Source organism: Wolffia australiana, chromosome 13, assembly GCF_029677425.1.
Source record: "Wolffia australiana isolate 7733 chromosome 13, ASM2967742v1".
NCBI classification, from domain to species: Eukaryota; Viridiplantae; Streptophyta; class Magnoliopsida; order Alismatales; family Araceae; genus Wolffia; species Wolffia australiana.
Window position 1 is genome coordinate 15,301,577 of NC_135847.1, and position 10,870 is coordinate 15,312,446.

The window sequence follows — 10,870 nt, forward strand, 5'->3', positions numbered from 1 at the left end:
AATGAATTAGTGAACTATGATGAAATCATAATTCAGCTATCTGTATTCTTCAAGTTTTTATTTTAAGTAATCTTATTTTTTATACTTGTAATCTTATTTGTTGGATACTTGAGATGAACATCGAGTTATCCAGATAGAATAACACTTTATGATCCTACTAAGACTATAAGTGTGGGTGATCATGTGGCCATTAGTATGGAGAAACTAAGGATAGATGATGGCTGTCCTTTTAATGAAAATGTTCACGAAAGTCATCCATATAAATCCCTTAATGGTATTATACATAAACATCAACGAGATTGATTTCTTTCATAGTTATGCAAGTGGTGAGTTGATGTAAGATGCCAAGGATATAATGTGTATAGACGACCATGTTTTGACTGAAGCATATGACTCCCGAACCACGGGATTCAAACATGCCTTAGCTAAAACATAGCAAGAAAAACACGAAGATGATTGAGAGGTAAAGATTGGACCATTTCTCGATTTGTGCATGTCATCCTTGCGCAGGGGCCATGCTAATCTTCTCTATATCGTTCCAATTTTATCGGATGTCCCCGAAGGGACTGAGAGGTAAACATGGAATTATCTGTACTTGGTACAATAGGGGATTGACTCAAGCATGAAGAAGCATCAAATCCCTTAGTAGGATAGTAGGAATATTGGAGAAGGTGTTCTCCAATGATCCTTGTAGTGCATCAGTACTAAATGAATGGCATACTAAGCATTCTAAAGCACATGGTGTAGATTGGCATCCCATGAGCTCAAAACTTGACCTATTGATCGGATTGAATGGATCTGTGATTAATTAATCTATATGTTTATTTAGTTAATCAATAATTGTTATTGGGCCTTTAACTTTTTAATTAGATTGATATGTGGACCATGAGGACTCATCCATAAGATTAAAGAGCATTGGAATATATATGTTATTGTGAGAAGGAGAAAAAAGGGATTGATTTTGTTGATTAGAGAGGAAAGGATACATGCCCATATATAGAGCTGTGAGAGAGACAGAGAGAGTGATGTGACACGATGGGCTCCTGGATCGAACGGCTCGTGTTACACCACTAGGAGAGCCATGACAGTCATGTCATGTAGTGGGGACGACTAATGTGGACACAATGCGAGTGATGATGATGCAATGATGACATCACTGAGAAGTACAAATCTGGCACCGATGGACACCAACGACCATTAGGCTATGGTAAGCACAACATGGGAATGACACTAGGCTCCCGATGATCTGGACATTGAGTTGAAGGCCGGCGGTGCGAGCTCGGCTACTGCTGCTTTCGCGTATGTGTTCAACGGTCTCAACCAAGGACATACCGTATGAAATCCTAATCCTCCGAACGTGAATCCCATCTATCACCAATCTAACCTCAGCAGTGGAGAAAATATTTGGAGGCACTAAAAGAAATAGTATAATGCCGAAAGAGTATCAAAGAGCATACCAGGAATGGTAGGCTCTAGAGGTGTCTGATTTGACAACCATGGAAGGCAAGCAACTCGTAGGCGCGATGATGCCGCAAGTAGGGGTCGCGACGCAAGTAGGGCCGACGACACAAGTAGGTGCGGCGTCACAAGTAGGTGCGGCGGCAAAAGTAGGCACGGAAGCGCAAGTTGGCGTGGCGACGCAAGGAGGTGCGGCGGTGCAAGGAGGCGCGATGGAAAAAGAACGCACGACGGCGCAAGTACGCGTGGCAGTGCAAGTAGGCGCGATATCAAAAGTAGGCAGCTAGGCACGACGATGCGCGCGATGGCAAGGCACCGCAATGATGGGCGTGGCGGCGAGGCATGGTGATGGCTTAAGCCAGGATCATAGTGGCAAAGTTTGGCTTCGAGTGCAATGATGGACGTGGCGACGATGGCTGGGCACAATGGCGTTGGTAGGGCACGACAGCGGTGGGAGACAAGTGACGGTTGCGGCAGTGATGGTCGGGCACGTCGGTGACCGCGGGCACCTCCGACGGCCGGTGGCAGCAAGAGTGGTGCCTACAACGGTAGCCGTAGGCGGCCGCACGCAGCCTGGGCGGCTGATAAGCCTAAATTTTATGGTTTATAATCGCTAATTTGTCGTTGTTTGCTTAGGCTTATGCAATGAAATTTATAATTCCTTTCTCAATTTAGATTTTAGTAAAATGATGAGTAAGGAGTCGAACCCTAGAGAGGCAGTCTGCAAGAATTTCTGAGTGAATTAGTGAATTTAAGTGGAATTTCAATGTAAGAGACTTGAAGAGAGACAAAAATTAAGAGAGTTTATGAAATTTTTAGAATTAAGGTATTGAATGAGAGAATTTTTGAATGAAATTTTGTGTGGAAGTTCAGATTGATGAGAATTAAAGAATTGAAACTTGAATTTTGAATTTTAGAGAGAGAAAGTGAAAGTTTAATCTAGAGAGAGAAAGTGCATGAAATTTGGGAATTTTTTGTCTAAACAGTCAGATCTGTCAAAATTGACAGATCTAACTGATAGAAAATGTTGAATTATGATTAGATCTAACTCCTAAGATAGAATTTTTGGTTTCTAACCAAAGATCCTCTGCTTCTCTTTAAAAATTCATGAATCTAGGGCATATACCTTTCGCCTATGCCTTGGCGTGTTAGAACTTCAAGAAATCACGAATCTGAAGAGGTATGAAGACTTACAAGACTTTGGAGAGGCCCCAATCCGGATCTGAACTGTTGAAATAAGCTGTGTCCTCCAGGCCAATTGTATTGGAGCTCAAAATCAAAGTTCTTTTCCACCTTTCTGCGCCCCATTTATAGTGTTCTTGGCTCAGAAAGGTGGTTAGGATTATTACAACCAAACCCTGAAAATTTCAGGTCATTTGGATATCAGGGTGAAAAGTTATGATTTTTTGAAGATTTAGGCCTAATTTTGAATTTATTTTCTCTCTCCTCAGGTCGAGCGGTTAGAGTGCGACGTGGCGCACTCTGATTCGCCGATCGGTGGGCCTTTGTTCAAGCGCTGAGCCACGAAATTGCGCCACGCACTTCTGCATAACAGAAAAATTTCAAAACACAATAAGTTTGATTTGTACGCGACAGGTGAGTACAAAGCGCTCGATGCGCGAGGGCGTGACACGTCGCCCTCTGTGCGTGGCGCGCACCGCGCTATGGACAGAGGCATAAATCAATTTTTTTATTCGAAAAACCATTAATTATTCCGCTTTGTAGCAGTAGAGGGCGACGTGGCCTTCTGCGGAAGCGCCACGTACCCCCGGAAAATAAAAGAAAAACAATAGAAATCGCCTGGAAAATTATAAAAAAAACCCTCGCGGTTTAAAAAATCGGAAAATTGCCCTTTAAACAATAAAAATTTGATATTTACGCCTGTGATTAATAAAAAAAATTCCGAGAATGATTTTTTTATGAAATAAATTTCATTTTTGGCTCTAAATCATCCCAGAAAATTCTAAAAAAATGTGGAAAAATCAGAAAAATTATAAGAATATATTTTCAACTGAAATAAATTCATTTAAAAATATTTTTTGACTTTAAAAATCATTTTTCCATAAAAATAAAATCAGAAAATTGTGCATAATTAACTAAAAATTCATAAAATTGTAAAAAATCAAATTTTTTTTGGAAATTGCTTATATTTTCATTATGATAACATGCAATATTAATGTTTTAGGTGAAAATTTCTTATAAATTCCATGATTTTGCATGATAAAATTGCATGTTATCATACCCCCCTACTTAAACATTGCTAGTCCCTTAGCAATGACATTCAATTCACTTTGACTTTCCTTCTTTATCCATGAAAATAAGAATAGATGTGCATGAAGTGTTTCTAATATCAATCACATCTTGAGAAGAAAATAACCATGAAAATTAGGCATTAACCTTCGCAGGAATGCAAGGATCAAATCTTTATCATCAAAAGATAACTAATCGAATAAGGGAAATATCCGAGACTCCTTATGTCCAGATTCACTAAGATGATTCAAGGCCATAATTAGAAGAAAAGAAGATTTGAAAATTAATTCCCCCTCCCTAGATTTTGGACTTTTATTTCCCTTAGGCTATAAAAGATTTTTGGGCAAGGTGCTTGTCTCATTTCTACAAATTGCAGTTTTTTTTTTTTTTTGAAAACATTCTTTCAAAATTCTCACTTAGCTAGTTGCGGGGCACTTATTTGCAAGCCACTTATTTCACTGTACATGTGCCATTGCAACTAACCCACTCTTTTTTTGTTGCAAATGTAGATTTGACAGCGTAGTTCCCTTGAAGATTTTCACCTTTGGGGTTTATTACGTCCTTTTGTCTAGGGGGGAAGGAACGACTTGGTCAAGCTAGAGTGTTTTTGAAATAGAATTTTTATGAACCTTGAAGTCTTAGTGGTTTACCAAACCTTCAAGAATCTCAAGGATTTCTCAACCATTTCAAAAAGTTATCTCAACAACTTAGAAATGACTCCCACATTGCCTAAAATCATAATTTATTCCTCCTTAACATGCTCATGATCCGCTTGAAAAGCCTAACTTCTCTACACACATTCTTATGTTCAAGGATAAAAAAAAGTTCTCATCAAAGTTGGGTTATGGTTGATTACAATCGAAGAAGCATCTACCTCACCACTAGGTAAAAAAAATATGAATTATTCCTCTCTACTAGTCATTCATGGTCATAAATGCAGAGAAAAAAAAGTGGTAGGAGTTGCAAACAGTAAATGGAAGATATTTCTCAATTGCTTATCACTTAAAAGCAAAGAAAACAAATAAAGCAAGAAAACATGCCAACACAAGGGAGTAATCCCTTAAAAAAAAAAATTTTTTTTTTGCTTCATTATTGCAATTAAGATCAAAAGTAATTGTGAAAAGGGAATATATTTCCAAAGTAATTAGAAATAGTGATCTTAGCCATTTAATAAAGTTTTCTCACCCCTCTCCCCCCTACTTGGATGATGCAATGTCCTCATGCATGAATAAGAATTTAAATTTCATAAGGTAGGGGTTAGAAATTTCAAACCGACGAAGGTGACATTTCTGACAATTCCAAGGCGCACTAGAGCATGAAAAAAAATTTGGTAGACGTTTAAAGGATTAGAACAAGTATTGATCACTACCAAGAAAAAAAAATTACTAGCAGCAAACTTATAGAAATAGCGATACAAAGCATAAAAAGAACTAACAGAAAGAGTAGCTTTTATTAAGAGAAGTAAAATATGGAAAGAAACTTTAGAAATGAGAATTTTATTTAATTAAATTTGTTACCTCAGAGGCTGAATGTGTTACCTTTCAGAGACCTGTTATCTTCCTCAGAAGGCAAATCATCACAATATTGTGATCTCCAAGAAATTCTCAGTTCAATACATGGTAAGTAAAAAATTGAAATTTGATGTAGATGAAAATGATGCATATGATGTGCTTTTCTTTTTGGTTTAAGATGATCAATTCCCATGTGGACAAACTTATACTTCAGAAAAATTTTTATGCCTAACTTCTTGAAAAATTTAGGAAAAGATACATCATGAATAAATTCGAAGAATGATATGCATAAAGTATATCTCTTTTCCATATAATGATTATGCCAATCAAAAAATAAAATTTTCTGTAAATTTAGTCTGCTGTTTGATGGGTTAAGTATTGAATAGTTTGATGAAATCCTTTTAAAATGATTCTCTTTAAAAGCTTTCAAGTCATTCAAACTAAACAAAAGTATCTTTCGTTTAGTTGTATTTCGATGCATACCTTTTAAAGAAAAGTTGTTTAAGAGAATATGGATAATCACATGGAAAAGTGAACTTTGAAATAAATGATTATGCCAGTCTGTGAAAAATATTTTCTTTACAAGTGGAATTGTAATACATCCATTAATACCTTTGTCTAAGATGGAAGGTAAATGAAAATCAAGGTATTTAATGATGGATTTTTCATGGATTGGCTTGATTCCTAAATGATGAATGACATTTAAGACAGAAAATTTGTTTTTTCTCCAGAAAATACATGGGTGTCTCAACTGGTCACTGTTAACTAAAATTTCTCTCATTTTTACTTCTCTTCCTCCACCAATTTCAACAATATCCATTGTATTGTCCATAATCATCTCATTTGAATTGTTTAGCTCTCTTTCATCAAAAATCTGTAATGAGTCATCATTAAGATCCACATTAGTTGCTGTTATTTCATCTTGCACTTCTAAAAGATTATTATCATCATTGACAGTCACTTCTTCCGAGAAGAGTAGATGAAGATCTGAAATAGTATCATCGTCATCACTCATATAATTTTCCATGTCTGTTTTGACCCTAAATCCTAAATCCCAGACAAATGGAATGAAGTCATGAGATGATTTAAGCTCATCGATTTCCTCATCGTCCTTCTCATATCCTTCGCTTTCATTCGTCTCCTCATTAGGATCATTGATTTCATAATCTATCATCTTCTCTATCTCTTCTTCCTCATCATTCTTCTCATATCCTTTACTTTCATTCGTTGAATTTTTCTGAACTACATTTGGCATTACTTCTTCATCCATCTCCTCATGCTTAGCATTGAGTTCATCATGTTTTTTACTATAAGGCTCTACGAGTGATGAAATGCTATGTTCATGCAGCGTATTTTCGACATCAACCAAATTATGAGTTGAGAAAGGACCTTCCATGATTTTACTTTTGGACTTTTCTTCAAGCTCTTTTTCACATTTCTCTATTCTCCTCAAAAGTTCAAATTTTTCTTCTTGCCTTTTCTTCTCCCTTTCTTCAAATTCTTCAGTTTTGTCCCTGGAAAATGACAACAATTTGGGATCAATGTTATCATCAGTGGAAATATCACATCTATCAACAACAGGGAAAATTGAAACATCATCATAATTTTTATGAAAATCAGTCCCTTTGGTTTCATATGTGCCACGAAAAATATAATTGTTAAATATCTCTCCACACTCTTTTTCAATCCACTGTTTTTTCCTTAAAAGATAAAAATTTTCCTCATTAGTAAAATCCCTTTCTAAAGAATTCCACCACTTTGAAACTAAATCATTGGCTTTTGACACTTCAGAAATAAAGCTAACTTTCTGCCTATCATTTCTTAACTCCGGAAAGCTATATTTGATTTCATTTTGTAGCATAATCATGCCTTCAAAGTATCTCAACTTCAAAAATTCACCATGATCACTAAAATATGTCAACCATTTAAGATCATTTTCATGATTATCCTCTACAAACCCAATATTTCCCTTAAATAGATGACTTCTATGTTGGGTTGTTCCATGGAGTAATTCAAACGAAGAACTATGATCACACTTGTCTATGCTATAATGACTTGGAGAATAATGCTTGGAATTCATAAAATTATTATTCTCATGATTTTGAATTCCATAAATTGAGTGATGATTCATCTGTTCAGGTTTTTCAGAATAAGTTGATTTAGGATAAGAGTCTCTATATTTCTTATTGAAACCATTATAAGCATGTGAATGGGATTCATGAGTAGGAAAATAAGCATGTGAATGGGATTCATGAGTAGGAGATTCATGAGTATGAAAATCATCATTGAAAGGATAATGCGGTGATCTAGATGACTGATTTTCATTAGCATGATAACTAAATGAGTTGGAAGCACAAGAATTAAATGAATTTTGAGACAAATAATTAGAATTCAAATGATGATCATTGTATGTAAAATCACTTGCACTTAGATCATACATGTAATCATTTTGATATTGAGAGAAATAATTTACATGATTATTATGTTGGTTATATTGACCACAATTTGGAGTTTTCTGAAAATTATTAGACATGATTATTCATAGAAAATATTTTCCTCTGAAACTTTATCAATTTAACAACCAAGATGATAAAAGAGTGCAAAATTGAAAGAGTAGGTCAAGAATTCACCTAATTTGAGCCTCATGTATCCACACTTTCAGAGTCTGCACTGTCATGTCAATTCAAGAAATATAACAGGAAAAACTGAAACATTAATTTTAGAAATTTTGCAATCACTGTGCCTCCCCGGCAGCGGCGCCAATTGATAAGCCTAAATTTTATGGTTTATAATCGCTAATTTGTCGTTGTTTGCTTAGGCTTATGCAATGAAATTTATAATTCCTTTCTCAATTTAGATTTTAGTAAAATGATGAGTAAGGAGTCGAACCCTAGAGAGGCAGTCTGCAAGAATTTCTGAGTGAATTAGTGAATTTAAGTGGAATTTCAATGTAAGAGACTTGAAGAGAGACAAAAATTAAGAGAGTTTATGAAATTTTTAGAATTAAGGTATTGAATGAGAGAATTTTTGAATGAAATTTTGTGTGGAAGTTCAGATTGATGAGAATTAAAGAATTGAAACTTGAATTTTGAATTTTAGAGAGAGAAAGTGAAAGTTTAATCTAGAGAGAGAAAGTGCATGAAATTTGGGAATTTTTTGTCTAAACAGTCAGATCTGTCAAAATTGACAGATCTAACTGATAGAAAATGTTGAATTATGATTAGATCTAACTCCTAAGATAGAATTTTTGGTTTCTAACCAAAGATCCTCTGCTTCTCTTTAAAAATTCATGAATCTAGGGCATATACCTTTCGCCTATGCCTTGGCGTGTTAGAACTTCAAGAAATCACGAATCTGAAGTGGTATGAAGACTTACAAGACTTTGGAGAGGCCCAAATCCGGATCTGAACTGTTGAAATAAGCTGTGTCCTCCAGGCCAATTGTATTGGAGCTCAAAATCAAAGTTCCCTTTCGCCACCTTTCTGAGCCCAATTTATAGTGTTCTTGGCTCAGAAAGGTGGTTAGGATTATTACAAACAAACCCTGAAAATTTCAGGTCATTTGGATATCAGGGTGAAAAGTTATGATTTTTTGAAGATTTAGGCCTAATTTTGAATTTATTTTCTCTCTCCTCAGGTCGAGCGGTTAGAGTGCGACGTGGCGCGCTCTGATTCGCCGATCGGTGGGCCTTTGTTCAAGCGCTGAGCCACGAAATTGCGCCACGTACCCCTGCATAACAGAAAAATTTCAAAACACAATAAGTTTGATTTGTACGCGACAGGTGAGTAAAAAGCGCTCGATGCGCGAGGGCGTGACACGTCGCCCTCTGTGCGTGGCGCGCACCGCGCTACGCACAGAGGCATAAATCAATTTTTTTTATTCGAAAAACCATGAATTATTCCGCTTTGTAGCAGTAGAGGGCGACGTGGCCTTCTGCGGAAGCGCCACGTACCCCCGGAAAATAAAAGAAAAACAATAGAAATCGCCTGGAAAATTATAAAAAAAACCTCGCGGTTTAAAAAATCGGAAAATTGCCCTTTAAACAATAAAAATTTGATATTTACGCCTGTGATTAATAAAAAAAATTCCGAGAATGATTTTTTTATGAAATAAATTTCATTTTTGGCTCTAAATCATCCCAGAAAATTCTAAAAAAAATGTGGAAAAATCAGAAAAATTATAAGAATATATTTTCAACTGAAATAAATTCATTTAAAAATATTTTTTGACTTTAAAAATCATTTTTCCATAAAAATAAAATCAGAAAATTGTGCATAATTAACTAAAAATTCATAAAATTGTAAAAAATCAAATTTTTTTGGAAATTGCTTATATTTTCATAATGATAACATGCAATATTAATGTTTTAGGTGAAAATTTCTTATAAATTCCATGATTTTGCATGATAAAATTGCATGTTATCATACCCCCCTACTTAAACATTGCTAGTCCCTTAGCAATGACATTCAATTCACTTTGACTTTCCTTCTTTATCCATGAAAATAAGAATAGATGTGCATGAAGTGTTTCTAATATCAATCACATCTTGAGAAGAAAATAACCATGAAAATTAGGCATTAACCTTCGCAGGAATGCAAGGATCAAATCTTTATCATCAAAAGATAACTAATCGAATAAGGGAAATATCCGAGACTCCTTATGTCCAGATTCACTAAGATGATTCAAGGCCATAATTAGAAGAAAAGAAGATTTGAAAATTTATAAAATGTATAGAAACTTAATCAAGTGTATAGCGTGAGTAAGGTCGTCTCCACAGGGACTGGCCTTTCGGTATGAGTTCAATAATTGAGTTGTTATTTATTAAAATGTAGTAATAATACTAAAGACAATAAGTATAAGAAGAGCTAGGTAATTAATAAGTAGAAGGGATCTTAGTTTAATAAGATAATTATAAAAGAGAAATTATTGAAAAGATAGATAATAGTTTAATGAGAAGTAGCTTAATAAGAGAAAAGGATAAGAATAAATAGCTAGACATATAGAATAGAAGGGTTAAAGTAGTATTTTTATGTATTAAAAAGATAGGTAAAGAGAGAGAGTTAAGTGTTAATTAACTATAATATACTAAATAAATATAAGTAAAAAGAAATATTAAGAAGTTAAGAGGAAGGAGTAGAATTTAATATTTATATAAGTGTGATATTTATTCTATAGTTAGAATAGAAGTTAGTATAACTATAGTTAATTTTGGGGTGTAGAATAGGTTATTTAGTCGAACACCTTGGAGACGTTCAACCAAATGCCCAAGACTGGGTCGAGAGAGGATTATATATATAGTTTATATAATATTTATATGATTTTTTATATATTTTTTATAGTTTTTGCATTCTTTTTAATGAAATAAGGGGTAGGTTTAATCGAACAACCGAGAGGTGTTAGACCAAATGCCCGATAGGAGGTCGAATACGAATAGTTGTATAGAATATACTTCATGATATTATGATTTTCATAAGTTTTTTATGTAGGTTTTGTAGAGCAAATCGATTATAAGGAGGGTCTTCTGTCGAATGCCCCTAGGGTGTTCGACGAAATGCCCGATAGAATTCGATAAGAATATTTTAGGTATTTTGTTTTGAGTAAAAAAAATAAAGGGATATTTCTGTCGAACGACTGCAAGGCGTTGGACAGAA

At 34.8% G+C, this 10,870-nt stretch overlaps 1 non-coding gene across 1 annotated transcript; it reads right to left on the bottom strand.

Moving 5' to 3' along the window:
- Positions 1-464: 464 nt before the first annotated feature.
- Positions 465-567, bottom strand: LOC144711522 (U6 spliceosomal RNA). The gene has a single exon (XR_013583578.1). It is a non-coding gene; the product is annotated as a U6 spliceosomal RNA (small nuclear RNA).
- Positions 568-10,870: the final 10,303 nt, after the last annotated feature.